We start from the raw sequence: 15,920 nt of genomic DNA on the forward strand, positions 1-15,920 counted from the left end.
TATGTACACTATTAATAAACTAAAATGTGTTTCAGTGCCAAATTTTTCTAAATTTCTTCTTCAATTAAATGGTAGCTACAAGAGGTTGGGAAAGAAATCACTCACGATCTTTTAAAACCCAAAAAGTAAGAGACAGTGATTTCGTTTCCAACCTCTTGTAGCAGTCAATTAATTCCTACCTTTAAGGTCACATAATGTAGTCTTATCTTTTATCTTAATACCAACGATTACAGCTGTTTGAATAAAGTAATTATATTGTGTATATTTATGTCGCGATCGGGTAAGAAGAACCTCAGTATCCACCGTTAGTCCGTTATTACAAAAAAAAATTCCCAGCAGACTTTGGTGCCAGATATAGTAAACCAAAAGCATCGTCTGCTATAATGTCTGATAGCGCCTCTATGGCAAACGATGCCGCTACAGCTGTGACGTACGCGGGTCCCATTGCCCTCTAAATTGTGGAAGCTAGCGTCCGAGACTCCTTTGTCATCTGCTCCTGGTTATACTATAGATTCATTTTCAAGGAAAACGTTGGAAAGCGTGTCAGGATGGCCGAGTGGTATAAGGCGTCAGATTTAAGCTCTGATCCTCGTATGAGAGCGTGGGTTCGAATCCCACTTCTGACATCAATTTTTTTCATTTTAACAACATATATCTCATACTCAGGAAAGGCTTCTCTAGTATGGCAAAGAGTGAGTAGCGTTATGGAGCATAGAATTCCGAGAGGTATTTCGGAGCTGTACTATAGCTTCATTTTCAAGGAAAACGTTTAAGAGCGTGTCAGGATGGCCGAGTTGTCTAAGGCGTCAGATTTAAGCTCTGATCCTCGTATGAGGGCGTGGGTTCGAACCCCACTTCTGACAACGAATTGTTTCATTTTAAAAACATATATCACATAATCAGGAAAGGCTTCTCTAGTATGGCAACTAGGGAGTGGCTTTATGGAGCTTAGAATTCTGAGAGGTATTTTGAGGTTATACTATAGATTCATTTTCAAGGAAAACGTTGGAAAGCGTGTCAGGATGGCCGAGCGGTCTAAGGCGTCAGATTTAAGCTCTGATCCTCGTATGAGGGCGTGGGTTCGAATCCCACTTCTGACAACGAAATTTTTCATTTAAATAACATATATCTCATACTCAGGAAAGGCTTCTCTAGTATGGCAACGAGTGAGTAGCTTTATGGAGCTTAGAATTCCGAGAGGTATTTTGGGGTTATAGTATAGATTCATTTTCAAGGAAAGCGTGTCAGGATGGCCGAGGGGTCTAAGGATTCAGATTTAAGCTCTGATCCGTGTATGAGGGCGTGGGTTCGAACCCCACTTCTGACAACGAATTGTTTCATTTTAAAAACATATATCACATACTCAGGAAAGGCTTCTCTAGTATGGCAACTAGGGAGTGGCTTTATGGAGCTTAGAATTCTGAGAGGTATTTTGAGGTTATACTATAGATTCATTTTCAAGGAAAACGTTGGAACGCGTGTCAGGATGGCCGAGAGGTCTAAGGCGTCAGATTTAAGCTCTGATCCTCGTATGAGGGCGTGGGTTCGAACCCCACTTCTGACAACGAATTTTTTCATTTTAATAACATATATCTCATACTCAGGAAAGGCTTCTCTAGTATGGCAACGAGTGAGTAGCTTTATGTAGCATAGAATTCGGAGAGGTATTTCGGAGCTGTACTATCGCTTCATTTCAAGGAAAACGGCTAACAGCGTGTCAGGATGGCCGAGTGGTCTAAGGCGTCAGATTTAAGCTCTGATCCTCGTATGAGGGCGTGGTTTCGAACCCCACTTCTGACAACGAATTGTTTCATTTTAAAAACATATATCTCATACTCAGGAAAGGCTTCTCTAGTATGGCAACGAGTGAGTAGCTTTAGGGAGCATAGAATTCGGAGAGGTATTTCGGAGCTGTACTATCGCTTCATTTCAAGGAAAACGGCTAACAGCGTGTCAGGATGGCCGAGTGGTCTAAGGCGTCTGATTTAAGCTCTGATCCTCGTATGAGGGCGTGGGTTCGAACCCCACTTCTGACAACGAATTGTTTCATTTTAAAAACATATATCACATACTCAGGAAAGGCTTCTTTAGTATGGCAACTAGGGAGTGGCTTTATGGAGCTTAGAATTCTGAGAGGTATTTTGGGGTTATACTATAGATTCATTTTCAAGGAAAACGTTGGAAAGCGTGTCAGGATGGCCGAGTGGTCTAAGGTGTCAGATTTAATCTCTGATCCTCGTATGAGGGCGTGGGTTCGAACCCCACTTCTGACAACGAATTGTTTCATTTTAAAAACATATATTACATACTCAGGAAAGGCTTCTCTAGTAGGGCAATTAGGCAGTGGCTTTATGGAGCTTAGAATTCTGAGAGGTATTTTGGTGTTATACCAGGAGCAGATGACAAAGTAGTCTCGGACGCTAGCTTCCATAATGTAGAGGGCAATGGGATCCGCGAACGTCACGGTTATTAACCAAAATCATTACGCCAGTGCCACCTCTCGTAGAAAATTTGAGCATTATTTTCCCACCAATAGCGTGGCTGCAAAGTCTCGAAAGGAGATCAGGGAAATCGCGTCTGGACTCTGGAGCCTCTCTTTAAAAATACCTATTGTCTGCTTATAATTAGCCTAGGCTTAACGAGTATTAAGAGTTAAAAAATGGATTTCAACGGCTTTTTAATATTTTTTTAGACTAAAATTGATTACAGCGAGTAACGTATGTACACTATTAATAAACTAAATGTGTTTCAGTGCCAAATTTTTCTAAATTTCTTCTTCAATTAAATGGTAGCTACAAGAGGTTGGGAAAGAAATCACTCACGATCTTTTAAAACCCAAAAAGTAAGAGACAGTGATTTCGTTTCCAACCTCTTGTAGCAGTCAATTAATTCCTACCTTTAAGGTCACATAATGTAGTCTTATCTTTTATCTTAATACCAACGATTACAGCTGTTTGAATAAAGTAATTATATTGTGTATATTTATGTCGCGATCGGGTAAGAAGAACCTCAGTATCCACCGTTAGTCCGTTATTACAAAAAAAAATTCCCAGCAGACTTTGGTGCCAGATATAGTAAACCAAAAGCATCGTCTGCTATAATGTCTGATAGCGCCTCTATGGCAAACGATGCCGCTACAGCTGTGACGTACGCGGGTCCCATTGCCCTCTAAATTGTGGAAGCTAGCGTCCGAGACTCCTTTGTCATCTGCTCCTGGTTATACTATAGATTCATTTTCAAGGAAAACGTTGGAAAGCGTGTCAGGATGGCCGAGTGGTATAAGGCGTCAGATTTAAGCTCTGATCCTCGTATGAGAGCGTGGGTTCGAATCCCACTTCTGACATCAATTTTTTTCATTTTAACAACATATATCTCATACTCAGGAAAGGCTTCTCTAGTATGGCAAAGAGTGAGTAGCGTTATGGAGCATAGAATTCCGAGAGGTATTTCGGAGCTGTACTATAGCTTCATTTTCAAGGAAAACGTTTAAGAGCGTGTCAGGATGGCCGAGTTGTCTAAGGCGTCAGATTTAAGCTCTGATCCTCGTATGAGGGCGTGGGTTCGAACCCCACTTCTGACAACGAATTGTTTCATTTTAAAAACATATATCACATACTCAGGAAAGGCTTCTCTAGTATGGCAACTAGGGAGTGGCTTTATGGAGCTTAGAATTCTGAGAGGTATTTTGAGGTTATACTATAGATTCATTTTCAAGGAAAACGTTGGAAAGCGTGTCAGGATGGCCGAGCGGTCTAAGGCGTCAGATTTAAGCTCTGATCCTCGTATGAGGGCGTGGGTTCGAATCCCACTTCTGACAACGAAATTTTTCATTTAAATAACATATATCTCATACTCAGGAAAGGCTTCTCTAGTATGGCAACGAGTGAGTAGCTTTATGGAGCTTAGAATTCCGAGAGGTATTTTGGGGTTATAGTATAGATTCATTTTCAAGGAAAGCGTGTCAGGATGGCCGAGGGGTCTAAGGATTCAGATTTAAGCTCTGATCCGTGTATGAGGGCGTGGGTTCGAACCCCACTTCTGACAACGAATTGTTTCATTTTAAAAACATATATCACATACTCAGGAAAGGCTTCTCTAGTATGGCAACTAGGGAGTGGCTTTATGGAGCTTAGAATTCTGAGAGGTATTTTGAGGTTATACTATAGATTCATTTTCAAGGAAAACGTTGGAACGCGTGTCAGGATGGCCGAGAGGTCTAAGGCGTCAGATTTAAGCTCTGATCCTCGTATGAGGGCGTGGGTTCGAACCCCACTTCTGACAACGAATTTTTTCATTTTAATAACATATATCTCATACTCAGGAAAGGCTTCTCTAGTATGGCAACGAGTGAGTAGCTTTATGTAGCATAGAATTCGGAGAGGTATTTCGGAGCTGTACTATCGCTTCATTTCAAGGAAAACGGCTAACAGCGTGTCAGGATGGCCGAGTGGTCTAAGGCGTCAGATTTAAGCTCTGATCCTCGTATGAGGGCGTGGTTTCGAACCCCACTTCTGACAACGAATTGTTTCATTTTAAAAACATATATCTCATACTCAGGAAAGGCTTCTCTAGTATGGCAACGAGTGAGTAGCTTTAGGGAGCATAGAATTCGGAGAGGTATTTCGGAGCTGTACTATCGCTTCATTTCAAGGAAAACGGCTAACAGCGTGTCAGGATGGCCGAGTGGTCTAAGGCGTCTGATTTAAGCTCTGATCCTCGTATGAGGGCGTGGGTTCGAACCCCACTTCTGACAACGAATTGTTTCATTTTAAAAACATATATCACATACTCAGGAAAGGCTTCTTTAGTATGGCAACTAGGGAGTGGCTTTATGGAGCTTAGAATTCTGAGAGGTATTTTGGGGTTATACTATAGATTCATTTTCAAGGAAAACGTTGGAAAGCGTGTCAGGATGGCCGAGTGGTCTAAGGTGTCAAATTTAATCTCTGATCCTCGTATGAGGGCGTGGGTTCGAACCCCACTTCTGACAACGAATTGTTTCATTTTAAAAACATATATTACATACTCAGGAAAGGCTTCTCTAGTAGGGCAATTAGGGAGTGGCTTTATGGAGCTTAGAATTCTGAGAGGTATTTTGGTGTTATACCAGGAGCAGATGACAAAGTAGTCTCGGACGCTAGCTTCCATAATGTAGAGGGCAATGGGATCCGCGAACGTCACGGTTATTAACCAAAATCATTACGCCAGTGCCACCTCTCGTAGAAAATTTGAGCATTATTTTCCCACCAATAGCGTGGCTGCAAAGTCTCGAAAGGAGATCAGGGAAATCGCGTCTGGACTCTGGAGCCTCTCTTTAAAAATACGTATTGTCTGCTTATAATTAGCCTAGGCTTAACGAGTATTAAGAGTTAAAAAATGGATTTCAACGGCTTTTTAATATTTTTTTAGACTAAAATTGATTACAGCGAGTAACGTATGTACACTATTAATAAACTAAAATGTGTTTCAGTGCCAAATTTTTCTAAATTTCTTCTTCAATTAAATGGTAGCTACAAGAGGTTGGGAAAGAAATCACTCACGATCTTTTAAAACCCAAAAAGTAAGAGACAGTGATTTCGTTTCCAACCTCTTGTAGCAGTCAATTAATTCCTACCTTTAAGGTCACATAATGTAGTCTTATCTTTTATCTTAATACCAACGATTACAGCTGTTTGAATAAAGTAATTATATTGTGTATATTTATGTCGCGATCGGGTAAGAAGAACCTCAGTATCCACCGTTAGTCCGTTATTACAAAAAAAAATTCCCAGCAGACTTTGGTGCCAGATATAGTAAACCAAAAGCATCGTCTGCTATAATGTCTGATAGCGCCTCTATGGCAAACGATGCCGCTACAGCTGTGACGTACGCGGGTCCCATTGCCCTCTAAATTGTGGAAGCTAGCGTCCGAGACTCCTTTGTCATCTGCTCCTGGTTATACTATAGATTCATTTTCAAGGAAAACGTTGGAAAGCGTGTCAGGATGGCCGAGTGGTATAAGGCGTCAGATTTAAGCTCTGATCCTCGTATGAGAGCGTGGGTTCGAATCCCACTTCTGACATCAAATTTTTTCATTTTAACAACATATATCTCATACTCAGGAAAGGCTTCTCTAGTATGGCAAAGAGTGAGTAGCGTTATGGAGCATAGAATTCCGAGAGGTATTTCGGAGCTGTACTATAGCTTCATTTTCAAGGAAAACGTTTAAGAGCGTGTCAGGATGGCCGAGTTGTCTAAGGCGTCAGATTTAAGCTCTGATCCTCGTATGAGGGCGTGGGTTCGAACCCCACTTCTGACAACGAATTGTTTCATTTTAAAAACATATATCACATACTCAGGAAAGGCTTCTCTAGTATGGCAACTAGGGATTGGCTTTATGGAGCTTAGAATTCTGAGAGGTATTTTGAGGTTATACTATAGATTCATTTTCAAGGAAAACGTTGGAAAGCGTGTCAGGATGGCCGAGCGGTCTAAGGCGTCAGATTTAAGCTCTGATCCTCGTATGAGGGCGTGGGTTCGAATCCCACTTCTGACAACGAAATTTTTCATTTAAATAACATATATCTCATACTCAGGAAAGGCTTCTCTAGTATGGCAACGAGTGAGTAGCTTTATGGAGCTTAGAATTCCGAGAGGTATTTTGGGGTTATAGTATAGATTCATTTTCAAGGAAAGCGTGTCAGGATGGCCGAGGGGTCTAAGGATTCAGATTTAAGCTCTGATCCGTGTATGAGGGCGTGGGTTCGAACCCCACTTCTGACAACGAATTGTTTCATTTTAAAAACATATATCACATACTCAGGAAAGGCTTCTCTAGTATGGCAACTAGGGAGTGGCTTTATGGAGCTTAGAATTCTGAGAGGTATTTTGAGGTTATACTATAGATTCATTTTCAAGGAAAACGTTGGAACGCGTGTCAGGATGGCCGAGAGGTCTAAGGCGTCAGATTTAAGCTCTGATCCTCGTATGAGGGCGTGGGTTCGAACCCCACTTCTGACAACGAATTTTTTCATTTTAATAACATATATCTCATACTCAGGAAAGGCTTCTCTAGTATGGCAACGAGTGAGTAGCTTTATGTAGCATAGAATTCGGAGAGGTATTTCGGAGCTGTACTATCGCTTCATTTCAAGGAAAACGGCTAACAGCGTGTCAGGATGGCCGAGTGGTCTAAGGCGTCAGATTTAAGCTCTGATCCTCGTATGAGGGCGTGGTTTCGAACCCCACTTCTGACAACGAATTGTTTCATTTTAAAAACATATATCTCATACTCAGGAAAGGCTTCTCTAGTATGGCAACGAGTGAGTAGCTTTAGGGAGCATAGAATTCGGAGAGGTATTTCGGAGCTGTACTATCGCTTCATTTCAAGGAAAACGGCTAACAGCGTGTCAGGATGGCCGAGTGGTCTAAGGCGTCTGATTTAAGCTCTGATCCTCGTATGAGGGCGTGGGTTCGAACCCCACTTCTGACAACGAATTGTTTCATTTTAAAAACATATATCACATACTCAGGAAAGGCTTCTTTAGTATGGCAACTAGGGAGTGGCTTTATGGAGCTTAGAATTCTGAGAGGTATTTTGGGGTTATACTATAGCTTTTCAAGGAAAACGTTGGAAAGCGTGTCAGGATGGCCGAGTGGTCTAAGGTGTCAGATTTAATCTCTGATCCTCGTATGAGGGCGTGGGTTCGAACCCCACTTCTGACAACGAATTGTTTCATTTTAAAAACATATATCACATACTCAGGAAAGGCTTCTCTAGTAGGGCAATTAGGGAGTGGCTTTATGGAGCTTAGAATTCTGAGAGGTATTTTGGTGTTATACCAGGAGCAGATGACAAAGTAGTCTCGGACGCTAGCTTCCATAATGTAGAGGGCAATGGGATCCGCGAACGTCACGGTTATTAACCAAAATCATTACGCCAGTGCCACCTCTCGTAGAAAATTTGAGCATTATTTTCCCACCAATAGCGTGGCTGCAAAGTCTCGAAAGGAGATCAGGGAAATCGCGTCTGGACTCTGGAGCCTCTCTTTAAAAATACGTATTGTCTGCTTATAATTAGCCTAGGCTTAACGAGTATTAAGAGTTAAAAAATGGATTTCAACGGCTTTTTAATATTTTTTTAGACTAAAATTGATTACAGCGAGTAACGTATGTACACTATTAATAAACTAAAATGTGTTTCAGTGCCAAATTTTTCTAAATTTCTTCTTCAATTAAATGGTAGCTACAAGAGGTTGGGAAAGAAATCACTCACGATCTTTTAAAACCCAAAAAGTAAGAGACAGTGATTTCGTTTCCAACCTCTTGTAGCAGTCAATTAATTCCTACCTTTAAGGTCACATAATGTAGTCTTATCTTTTATCTTAATACCAACGATTACAGCTGTTTGAATAAAGTAATTATATTGTGTATATTTATGTCGCGATCGGGTAAGAAGAACCTCAGTATCCACCGTTAGTCCGTTATTACAAAAAAAAATTCCCAGCAGACTTTGGTGCCAGATATAGTAAACCAAAAGCATCGTCTGCTATAATGTCTGATAGCGCCTCTATGGCAAACGATGCCGCTACAGCTGTGACGTACGCGGGTCCCATTGCCCTCTAAATTGTGGAAGCTAGCGTCCGAGACTCCTTTGTCATCTGCTCCTGGTTATACTATAGATTCATTTTCAAGGAAAACGTTGGAAAGCGTGTCAGGATGGCCGAGTGGTCTATGGCGTCAGATTTAAGCTCTGATCCTCGTATGAGGGCGTGGGTTCGAACCCCACTTCTGACAACGAATTGTTTCATTTTAATAACATATATCTCAAACTCAGGAAAGGCTTCTCGAGTATGGCAACGAGTGAGTAGCGTTATGGAGCTTAGAATTCCGAGAAGTGTTTCGGAGCTGTACTATAGCTTCATTTTCGAGTTAAACGTTTAAAAGCGTGTCAGGATGGCCGAGTGGTCTAATGCGTCAGATTTAAGCTTTGATCCTCGTATGAGGGCGTGGGTTCGAACCCCACTTCTGACAACTAATTGTCTCATTTTAATAACATAGATCTCATACTCAGGAAAGGCTTCTCTATTGTGGCAACTAGGGAGTGGTTTTATGGAGCGTAGAATTCGAAAGGTATTTCGGTGTTGTACTACACCTTCATTTTCGAAGAAACTACATGAAGAGTGTCAGGATGGCCATGCGGTCTAAGGCGTCAGATTTAAGGTCTGAAACTCGTATGAGGGCGTGGGTTTGAACCCCACTTCTGACAGCGATTTTTTTCATTTTAATAACACGTATCTCATGCTCAGGAAAGGCTTCTCTAATATGGCAACGAGTGAGTAGCTTTATGGAGCATAGAATTCCGAGAGGTATTCCGGGGTTGTACTATAGCTTCATTTTCGAGTTAAACGTTTAAAAGCGTGTCAGGATGGCCGAGTGGTCTAATGCGTCAGAAATAAGCTCTGATCCTCGTATGAGGGCGTGGGTTCGAACCCCACTTCTGACAACTAATTGTCTCATTTTAATAACATAGATCTCATACACAGGAAAGGCTTCTCTAGTGTGGCAACTAGGGAGTGGTTTTATGGAGCGTAGAATTCAAGGGGTATTTCGGGGTTGTACTATAGCTTCATTTTCAAAGAAAACAATATAAGGGGTGTCAGGATGGCCGAGCGGTCTAAGGCGTCAGATTTAAGCTCTGATCCTCGTATGAGGGCGTGGGTTCGAACCCCACTTCTTACAAAGAATTGTTTCATTTTAAAACATATATCTGAAACTCAGGAAAGGCTTCTCGAGTATGGCAACGAGTGAGTAGCGTTATGGAGCATAGAATTCCGAGAGGTATTTCGGAGCTGTACTTTAGCTTCATTTTCGAGTTTAACGTTTAAAAGCGTGTCAGGATGGCCGAGCGTTCTAAGGCGTCAGATTTAAGCTTCGATCCTCGTATGAGGGCGTGGGTTCGAACCCCACTTCTGACCACGAATTGTTTCATTTTAATAACATATATCTCATACTCAGGAAACCTTCTCTAGTATGGCAACGAGTGAGTAGCGTTATGGAGCATAGAATTCCGAGAGGTATTTCGGAGCTGTACTATAGCTTCATTTTCGAGTTAAACGTTTAAAAGCGTGTCAGGATGGCCAAGTGGTCTAATGCGTCAGATTTAAGCTCTGATCCTCGTATGAGGGCGTGGGTTCGAAACCCACTTCTGACAACTAATTGACTCTTTTTAATAACATAGATCTCATACTCAGGAAAGGCTTCTCTAGTGTGGCAACTAGGGAGTGGTTTTATGGAGCGTAGAATTCAAGGGGTATTTCGGGGTTGTACTATAGCTTCATTTTCAAAGAAAACAATATAAGGGGTGTCAGGATGGCCGAGCGGTCTAAGGCATCAGATTTAAGCTTTGATCCTCGTATGAGGGCGTGGGTTCGAAACCCACTTCTGACAAAGAATTGTTTCATTTTAAAACATATATCTCAAAGTCAGGAAAGGCTTCTCGAGTATGGCAACGAGTGAGTAGCGTTATGGAGCATAGAATTCCGAGAGGTATTTCGGAGCTGTACTTTAGCTTCATTTTCGAGTTTAACTTTTAAAAGCGTGTCAGGATGGCCGAGTGGTCTAATGCGTCAGATTTAAGCTCTGATCCTCGTATGAGGGCGTGGGTTCGAACCCCACTTCTGACAACTAATTGTCTCATTTTAATAACATAGATCTCATACTCAGGAAAGGCTTCTCTAGTGTGGCAACTAGGGAGTGGTTTTATGGAGCGTAGAATTCAAGGGGTATTTCGGGGTTGTACTATAGCTTCATTTTCAAAGAAAACAATATAAGGGGTGTCAGGATGGCCGAGCGGTCTAAGGCGTCAGATTTAAGCTTTGATCCTCGTATGAGGGCGTGGGTTCGAAACCCACTTCTGACAAAGAATTGTTTCATTTTAAAACATATATCTCAAAGTCAGGAAAGGCTTCTCGAGTATGGCAACGAGTGAGTAGCGTTATGGAGCATAGAATTCCGAGAGGTATTTCGGAGCTGTACTTTAGCTTCATTTTCGAGTTTAACGTTTAAAAGCGTGTCAGGATAGCGGAGTGGTCTAATGCGTCAGATTTAAGCTCTGATCCTCGTATGAGGGCGTGGGTTCGAATCCCACTTCTGACAACTAATTGTCTCATTTTAATAACATAGATCTCATACTCAGGAAAGGCTTCTCTAGTGTGGCAACTAGGGAGTGGTTTTATGGAGCGTTGAATTCAAGGGGTATTTCGGGGTTGTACTATAGCTTCATTTTCAAAGAAAACAATATGGCGTCAGATTTAAGCTCTGATCCTCGTATGAGGGCGTGGGTTCGAACCCCACTTCTGACAAAGAATTGTTTCATTTTAAAACATATATCTCAAACTCAGGAAAGGCTTCTCGAGTATGGCAACGAGTGAGTAGCGTTATGGAGCATAGAATTCCGAGAGGTATTTCGGAGCTGTACTTTAGCTTCATTTTCGAGTTTAACGTTTAAAAGCGTGTCAGGATGGCCGAGCGTTCTAAGGCGTCAGATTTAAGCTTCGATCCTCGTATGAGGGCGTGGGTTCGAACCCCACTTCTGACCACGAATTGTTTCATTTTAATAACATATATCTTATACTCAGGAAAGGCTTCTCTAGTATGGCAACGAGTGAGTAGCGTTATGGAGCATAGAATTCCGAGAGGTATTTCGGAGCTGTACTATAGCTTCATTTTCGAGTTAAACGTTTAAAAGCGTGTCAGGATGGCCGAGTGGTCTAATGCGTCAGATTTAAGCTCTGATCCTCGTATGAGGGCGTGGGTTCGAACCCCACTTCTGACAACTAATTGTCTCATTTTAATAACATAGATCTCATACTCAGGAAAGGCTTCTCTAGTGTGGCAACTAGGGAGTGGTTTTATGGAGCGTAGAATTCAAGGGGTATTTCGGGGTTGTACTATAGCTTCGTTTCAATGAAAACAATATAAGGGGTGTCAGGATGGCCGAGCGGTCTAAGGCGTCAGATTTAAGCTCTGATCCTCGTATGAGGGCGTGGGTTCGAACCCCGCTTCTGACAAAGAATTGTTTCATTTTAAAACATATATCTCAAACTCAGGAAAGGCTTCTCGAGTATGGCAACGAGTGAGTAGCGTTATGGAGCATAGAATTCCGAGAGGTATTTCGGAGCTGTACTTTAGCTTCTTTTTCGAGTTTAACGTTTAAAAGCGTGTCAGGATGGCCGAGCGTTCTAAGGCGTCAGATTTAAGCTTCGATCCTCGTATGTGGGCGTGGGTTCGAACCCCACTTCTGACCACGAATTGTTTCATTTTAATAACATATATCTTATACTCAGGAAAGGCTTCTCTAGTATGGCAACGAGTGAGTAGCGTTATGGAGCATAGAATTCCGAGAGGTATTTCGGAGCTGTACTTTAGCTTCATTTTCGAGTTTAACGTTTAAAAGCGTGTCAGGATGGCCGAGCGTCCTAAGGCGTCAGATTTAAGCTTCGATCCTCGTATGAGGGCGTGGGTTCGAACCCCACTTCTGACCACGAATTGTTTCATTTTAATAACATATATCTTATACTCAGGAAAGGCTTCTCTAGTATGGCAACGAGTGAGTAGCGTTATGGAGCATAGAATTCCGAGAGGTATTTCGGAGCTGTACTATAGCTTCATTTTCGAGTTAAACGTTTAAAAGCGTGTCAGGATGGCCGAGTGGTCTAATGCGTCAGATTTAAGCTCTGATCCTCGTATGAGGGCGTGGGTTCGAACCCCACTTCTGACAACTAATTGTCTCATTTTAATAACATAGATCTCATACTCAGGAAAGGCTTCTCTAGTGTGGCAACTAGGGAGTGGTTTTATGGAGCGTAGAATTCAAGGGGTATTTCGGGGTTGTACTATAGCTTCATTTTCAAAGAAAACAATATAAGGGGAGTCAGGATGGCCGAGCGGTCTAAGGCGTCAGATTTATGCTCTGATCCTCGTATGAGGGCGTGGGTTCGAACCCCACTTCTGACAAAGAATTGATTCATTTTAAAACATATATCTCAAACTCAGGAAAGGCTTCTCGAGTATGGCAACGAGTGAGTAGCTTTATGGAGCATAGAATTCCGAGAGGTGTTTCGGAGCTGTACTTTAGTCATTTTCGAGTTTAACGTATAAAAGCGTGTCAGGATGGCCGAGCGTTCTAAGGCGTCAGATTTAAGCTTCGATCCTCGTATGAGGGCGTGGGTTCGAACTCCACTTCTGACCACGAATTGTTTCATTTTAATAACATATATCTCATACTCAGGAAAGGCTTCTCTAGTATGGCAACGAGTGAGTAGCGTTATGGAGCATAATAATGTATATCCCGTGTGGATGCGTAGTTATGTAAGATCCGTTGAATTTTAACGATAATATGCAGTGCCAAATTTGCCATTAAAGAAATCTTCAATCCAAATTAACCCCTTTATTATTTTCAATTAATCTTCCTAATTTTTAATTGATTTATCATTGCGACTGCAGTTGCTTATTAATAAAGAGATATAATAATAATACCAAAAGTGGATGAGGGGAAAAGTATGAAAATGGCCAAAAGTCGCGAGTCATCAGAGTTTCGCCGTAGTTGACCGTTTTAGTGGCGTAGCTATACTGGGCCTGTTCACTCCCTTAAAATAGGTCTTGTGTTAATTCGCGGTTACGCGGTTACCGTCGTCTGCTAGAACTTCCTCGATTTGTGTTTGTAGTCAGGACAGAGTAGCTGGTAATGTTGTAAAAGGTATTTGAAGGTATAATATGGATTTAAGTAAGGTTATCGAAGCAATAGATGAGCCCATAAAACTAGGTATACGTTTAAAACAAATCTCGGAAATTTAGCTATAGCGCGAGCAGCTTGCGTCGTGATGCGCGTGATCGAGTGGGCTATGGTTAAACCAAGGAGCATAAATGTCTGAACTACTTCCAGTCGCGAGTTTGCAAGTCCATCTAAACTAAATAGTTATTGGCGAAACTTTGATGTCCGCGTTTTTTAACACAGGCTCTATGGCCATTGTCCTACTTTCCAGCTCATCCACATTTGATAATACTTTATTCATTAACAGACGTTACAGTCAACCACAAGGCCTGGCCTGTAAAGTGTGGTTACCCGGGCAGATACACAGAAAACGACAAATAAAACTTAAATTATAACATTATAAATACATATCTATGAATGACTAAAATTTTGAGTAATTTAAAGTAAAGTATCCTTCATCATTCAGGTAAATAAGTTGGTAGATAGTCCCCTCCCAACCAGGGATATTAGATGTTAAAATATCCACGTTCCAACAATAATTAGGGTGATCTCGAAGCCTGAAGGGCAAGGGATGGTTCCGACTCGGCTTCAGCGAGGTTTTCCTTCGCCGCTGACGTTGTCCCGCCTCAGTGACCTGCTCAAGGGGCGTTGCCGGGCCCGCTGGCCGAACCCGTGTGCCTTGACGGCGGTTCCGCAGGTACATAAGGGAATATGATGGACGACAATGGGGAGGGGGGGGGCGCTGATAAGGCCCCCTAGCTAGGTGCAGCGCCTAATCAAATGTTCTGACATAGTAGCCGCTTTGCGTCGAGACTTGGTTCTTACTGGCAGCCTGTTATTATTAACTTAGTAAATCATAACGCAAGGGTTAAAGTACGAGTGAGAAAATGTTCACTCTTTTGTTCAATGAAATTTTCTGAACACTGAGGAATGTTCTTTTTACAAACAATACAAAATATCGTATATCGTACATAGATGTCGCTACATGTTAGGCTTATACAGATCAAAACAGTCCGGGAATTTTAAATCACTCCTAACACAGCCACCAATCTCTATCTCTTTAGCAACATTTTTACTTTATTATCAGTTTATATATTTAGTTAATTTATGTTCGTTAGGTTGGAGCTGTAAGGCTTCATAGCCCTAGCTCGTCAATTAAATGGAGCAAAAAAAATTCTTTTTCAAGTCGGCCATCTCGTTCTTCAATTCTTGACAAATTTTGGATTTATCGCCGAGTTTCAGCTCAAGATCTTTAATTTTCTCCATTAGCTTTCTTTGTCGCAGATGATGGCGGCCATTTTATCGAAATCGACCAAGTACGCCACTTCATTTTCCTTCAGCTTTTGGTTGAGTCCGAGAGTTCCGTTTGGAGACGTGCCACAGTTTTCTTCAACCCTTTAGATGATAAGTATCACTTACGAGAACTCGCTTAAAAAGTTAGAGAATCCACCTTATTCCCTTTCGCCGGAAGTTAGGCTTAGCTTGGGATTCATGGGGGTGGGTAACGGGAAGAAATTCGTCTGTCGTCTGCCACAAAGGCCGAAAATATGTACTGTAGCGGACGACAGACCATTTCTTCCCGTTACTCACCCCCATGAATCCCGAGCTACGCCTAACTTCCGCCAAAAGGGAATAAGGTGGATTACCCCCAATGTCTCTTTCTCTAACTAAATCTATCAATTTTTCTTTCTATTCATATAAAACTATTTTATTCTGAGCTCGAATTAGTTTTAAATTTTCGATTATTAAGGATTTTTTACCCATTTTTATATTCACTTTTAAAACTCTGAATAATTAGGCTTAAAACGTAGACTTTCAAGTCTCGCTCTGCACTTAAAACACTCGCCAAAGATTTCGACGCTCCTATTGGCTACGAAAAATATGACATCACAATCACTAAGCAACAAGGAAAAACGCTTATGCTGTTTTCCATTGGCTGCCATTAATCTGCCACCATGGAGCAATATTACAGGAGACATAGGCAAATTCAATGCAAATTTAAAGGAACTTCCGTTTTCATTCCGAGAAAATTTCTCCATGGAAATTGTCAATGGAAACCGGTATTAGCAAGAATAAGTTTCAAACTTTCAAAAGTTTGATTTTAATTTAAAGCCTTTCAGAACAGGAGGATTCATAATATTTATACAAAAGGCCGGACTCTGTGGTG

At 41.6% G+C, this 15,920-nt stretch overlaps 1 long non-coding RNA gene and 24 other non-coding genes across 25 annotated transcripts; all 25 read left to right on the forward strand.

The window, feature by feature from the left end:
* The first annotated feature begins 542 nt into the window (after window positions 1-542).
* TRNAL-UAA (transfer RNA leucine (anticodon UAA)) lies at window positions 543-626 on the forward strand. Its single transcript has one exon. It is a non-coding gene; the product is annotated as a tRNA-Leu (tRNA).
* Window positions 627-779: 153 nt separating this feature from the next.
* Window positions 780-863, forward strand: TRNAL-UAA (transfer RNA leucine (anticodon UAA)). The gene has a single exon. It is a non-coding gene; the product is annotated as a tRNA-Leu (tRNA).
* A 153-nt stretch (window positions 864-1,016) lies between these two features.
* On the forward strand, window positions 1,017-1,100 carry TRNAL-UAA (transfer RNA leucine (anticodon UAA)). Its single transcript has one exon. It is a non-coding gene; the product is annotated as a tRNA-Leu (tRNA).
* A 380-nt stretch (window positions 1,101-1,480) lies between these two features.
* On the forward strand, window positions 1,481-1,564 carry TRNAL-UAA (transfer RNA leucine (anticodon UAA)). Its single transcript has one exon. It is a non-coding gene; the product is annotated as a tRNA-Leu (tRNA).
* Window positions 1,565-1,952: 388 nt separating this feature from the next.
* TRNAL-UAA (transfer RNA leucine (anticodon UAA)) lies at window positions 1,953-2,036 on the forward strand. The gene has a single exon. It is a non-coding gene; the product is annotated as a tRNA-Leu (tRNA).
* A 153-nt stretch (window positions 2,037-2,189) lies between these two features.
* Window positions 2,190-2,273, forward strand: TRNAL-UAA (transfer RNA leucine (anticodon UAA)). The gene has a single exon. It is a non-coding gene; the product is annotated as a tRNA-Leu (tRNA).
* Window positions 2,274-3,259: 986 nt separating this feature from the next.
* TRNAL-UAA (transfer RNA leucine (anticodon UAA)) lies at window positions 3,260-3,343 on the forward strand. Its single transcript has one exon. It is a non-coding gene; the product is annotated as a tRNA-Leu (tRNA).
* A 153-nt stretch (window positions 3,344-3,496) lies between these two features.
* On the forward strand, window positions 3,497-3,580 carry TRNAL-UAA (transfer RNA leucine (anticodon UAA)). The gene has a single exon. It is a non-coding gene; the product is annotated as a tRNA-Leu (tRNA).
* A 153-nt stretch (window positions 3,581-3,733) lies between these two features.
* Window positions 3,734-3,817, forward strand: TRNAL-UAA (transfer RNA leucine (anticodon UAA)). The gene has a single exon. It is a non-coding gene; the product is annotated as a tRNA-Leu (tRNA).
* Window positions 3,818-4,197: 380 nt separating this feature from the next.
* TRNAL-UAA (transfer RNA leucine (anticodon UAA)) lies at window positions 4,198-4,281 on the forward strand. Its single transcript has one exon. It is a non-coding gene; the product is annotated as a tRNA-Leu (tRNA).
* A 388-nt stretch (window positions 4,282-4,669) lies between these two features.
* TRNAL-UAA (transfer RNA leucine (anticodon UAA)) lies at window positions 4,670-4,753 on the forward strand. Its single transcript has one exon. It is a non-coding gene; the product is annotated as a tRNA-Leu (tRNA).
* A 1,224-nt stretch (window positions 4,754-5,977) lies between these two features.
* TRNAL-UAA (transfer RNA leucine (anticodon UAA)) lies at window positions 5,978-6,061 on the forward strand. Its single transcript has one exon. It is a non-coding gene; the product is annotated as a tRNA-Leu (tRNA).
* Window positions 6,062-6,214: 153 nt separating this feature from the next.
* TRNAL-UAA (transfer RNA leucine (anticodon UAA)) lies at window positions 6,215-6,298 on the forward strand. The gene has a single exon. It is a non-coding gene; the product is annotated as a tRNA-Leu (tRNA).
* A 153-nt stretch (window positions 6,299-6,451) lies between these two features.
* On the forward strand, window positions 6,452-6,535 carry TRNAL-UAA (transfer RNA leucine (anticodon UAA)). Its single transcript has one exon. It is a non-coding gene; the product is annotated as a tRNA-Leu (tRNA).
* Window positions 6,536-6,915: 380 nt separating this feature from the next.
* TRNAL-UAA (transfer RNA leucine (anticodon UAA)) lies at window positions 6,916-6,999 on the forward strand. The gene has a single exon. It is a non-coding gene; the product is annotated as a tRNA-Leu (tRNA).
* A 388-nt stretch (window positions 7,000-7,387) lies between these two features.
* On the forward strand, window positions 7,388-7,471 carry TRNAL-UAA (transfer RNA leucine (anticodon UAA)). Its single transcript has one exon. It is a non-coding gene; the product is annotated as a tRNA-Leu (tRNA).
* A 149-nt stretch (window positions 7,472-7,620) lies between these two features.
* On the forward strand, window positions 7,621-7,704 carry TRNAL-UAA (transfer RNA leucine (anticodon UAA)). Its single transcript has one exon. It is a non-coding gene; the product is annotated as a tRNA-Leu (tRNA).
* A 987-nt stretch (window positions 7,705-8,691) lies between these two features.
* Window positions 8,692-8,775, forward strand: TRNAL-UAA (transfer RNA leucine (anticodon UAA)). The gene has a single exon. It is a non-coding gene; the product is annotated as a tRNA-Leu (tRNA).
* Window positions 8,776-10,580: 1,805 nt separating this feature from the next.
* Window positions 10,581-10,664, forward strand: TRNAL-UAA (transfer RNA leucine (anticodon UAA)). Its single transcript has one exon. It is a non-coding gene; the product is annotated as a tRNA-Leu (tRNA).
* Window positions 10,665-11,052: 388 nt separating this feature from the next.
* On the forward strand, window positions 11,053-11,136 carry TRNAL-UAA (transfer RNA leucine (anticodon UAA)). Its single transcript has one exon. It is a non-coding gene; the product is annotated as a tRNA-Leu (tRNA).
* A 595-nt stretch (window positions 11,137-11,731) lies between these two features.
* Window positions 11,732-11,815, forward strand: TRNAL-UAA (transfer RNA leucine (anticodon UAA)). The gene has a single exon. It is a non-coding gene; the product is annotated as a tRNA-Leu (tRNA).
* Window positions 11,816-11,966: 151 nt separating this feature from the next.
* Window positions 11,967-12,050, forward strand: TRNAL-UAA (transfer RNA leucine (anticodon UAA)). The gene has a single exon. It is a non-coding gene; the product is annotated as a tRNA-Leu (tRNA).
* Window positions 12,051-12,676: 626 nt separating this feature from the next.
* Window positions 12,677-12,760, forward strand: TRNAL-UAA (transfer RNA leucine (anticodon UAA)). Its single transcript has one exon. It is a non-coding gene; the product is annotated as a tRNA-Leu (tRNA).
* Window positions 12,761-12,912: 152 nt separating this feature from the next.
* Window positions 12,913-12,996, forward strand: TRNAI-UAU (transfer RNA isoleucine (anticodon UAU)). Its single transcript has one exon. It is a non-coding gene; the product is annotated as a tRNA-Ile (tRNA).
* Window positions 12,997-13,323: 327 nt separating this feature from the next.
* Window positions 13,324-15,288, forward strand: LOC149616627 (uncharacterized). Its single transcript, XR_016376012.1, has 3 exons — window positions 13,324-14,219; window positions 14,297-14,450; window positions 15,023-15,288. It is a non-coding gene; the product is annotated as an uncharacterized LOC149616627 (long non-coding RNA).
* The last annotated feature ends 632 nt before the right edge of the window (window positions 15,289-15,920 follow it).

The sequence above is a fragment of the Phalangium opilio genome, unplaced genomic scaffold (genome assembly GCF_054372755.1).
Source record: "Phalangium opilio isolate 3A_F unplaced genomic scaffold, DU_Popi_V2 ptg000217l_1, whole genome shotgun sequence".
NCBI lineage: Eukaryota > Metazoa > Arthropoda > Arachnida > Opiliones > Phalangiidae > Phalangium > Phalangium opilio.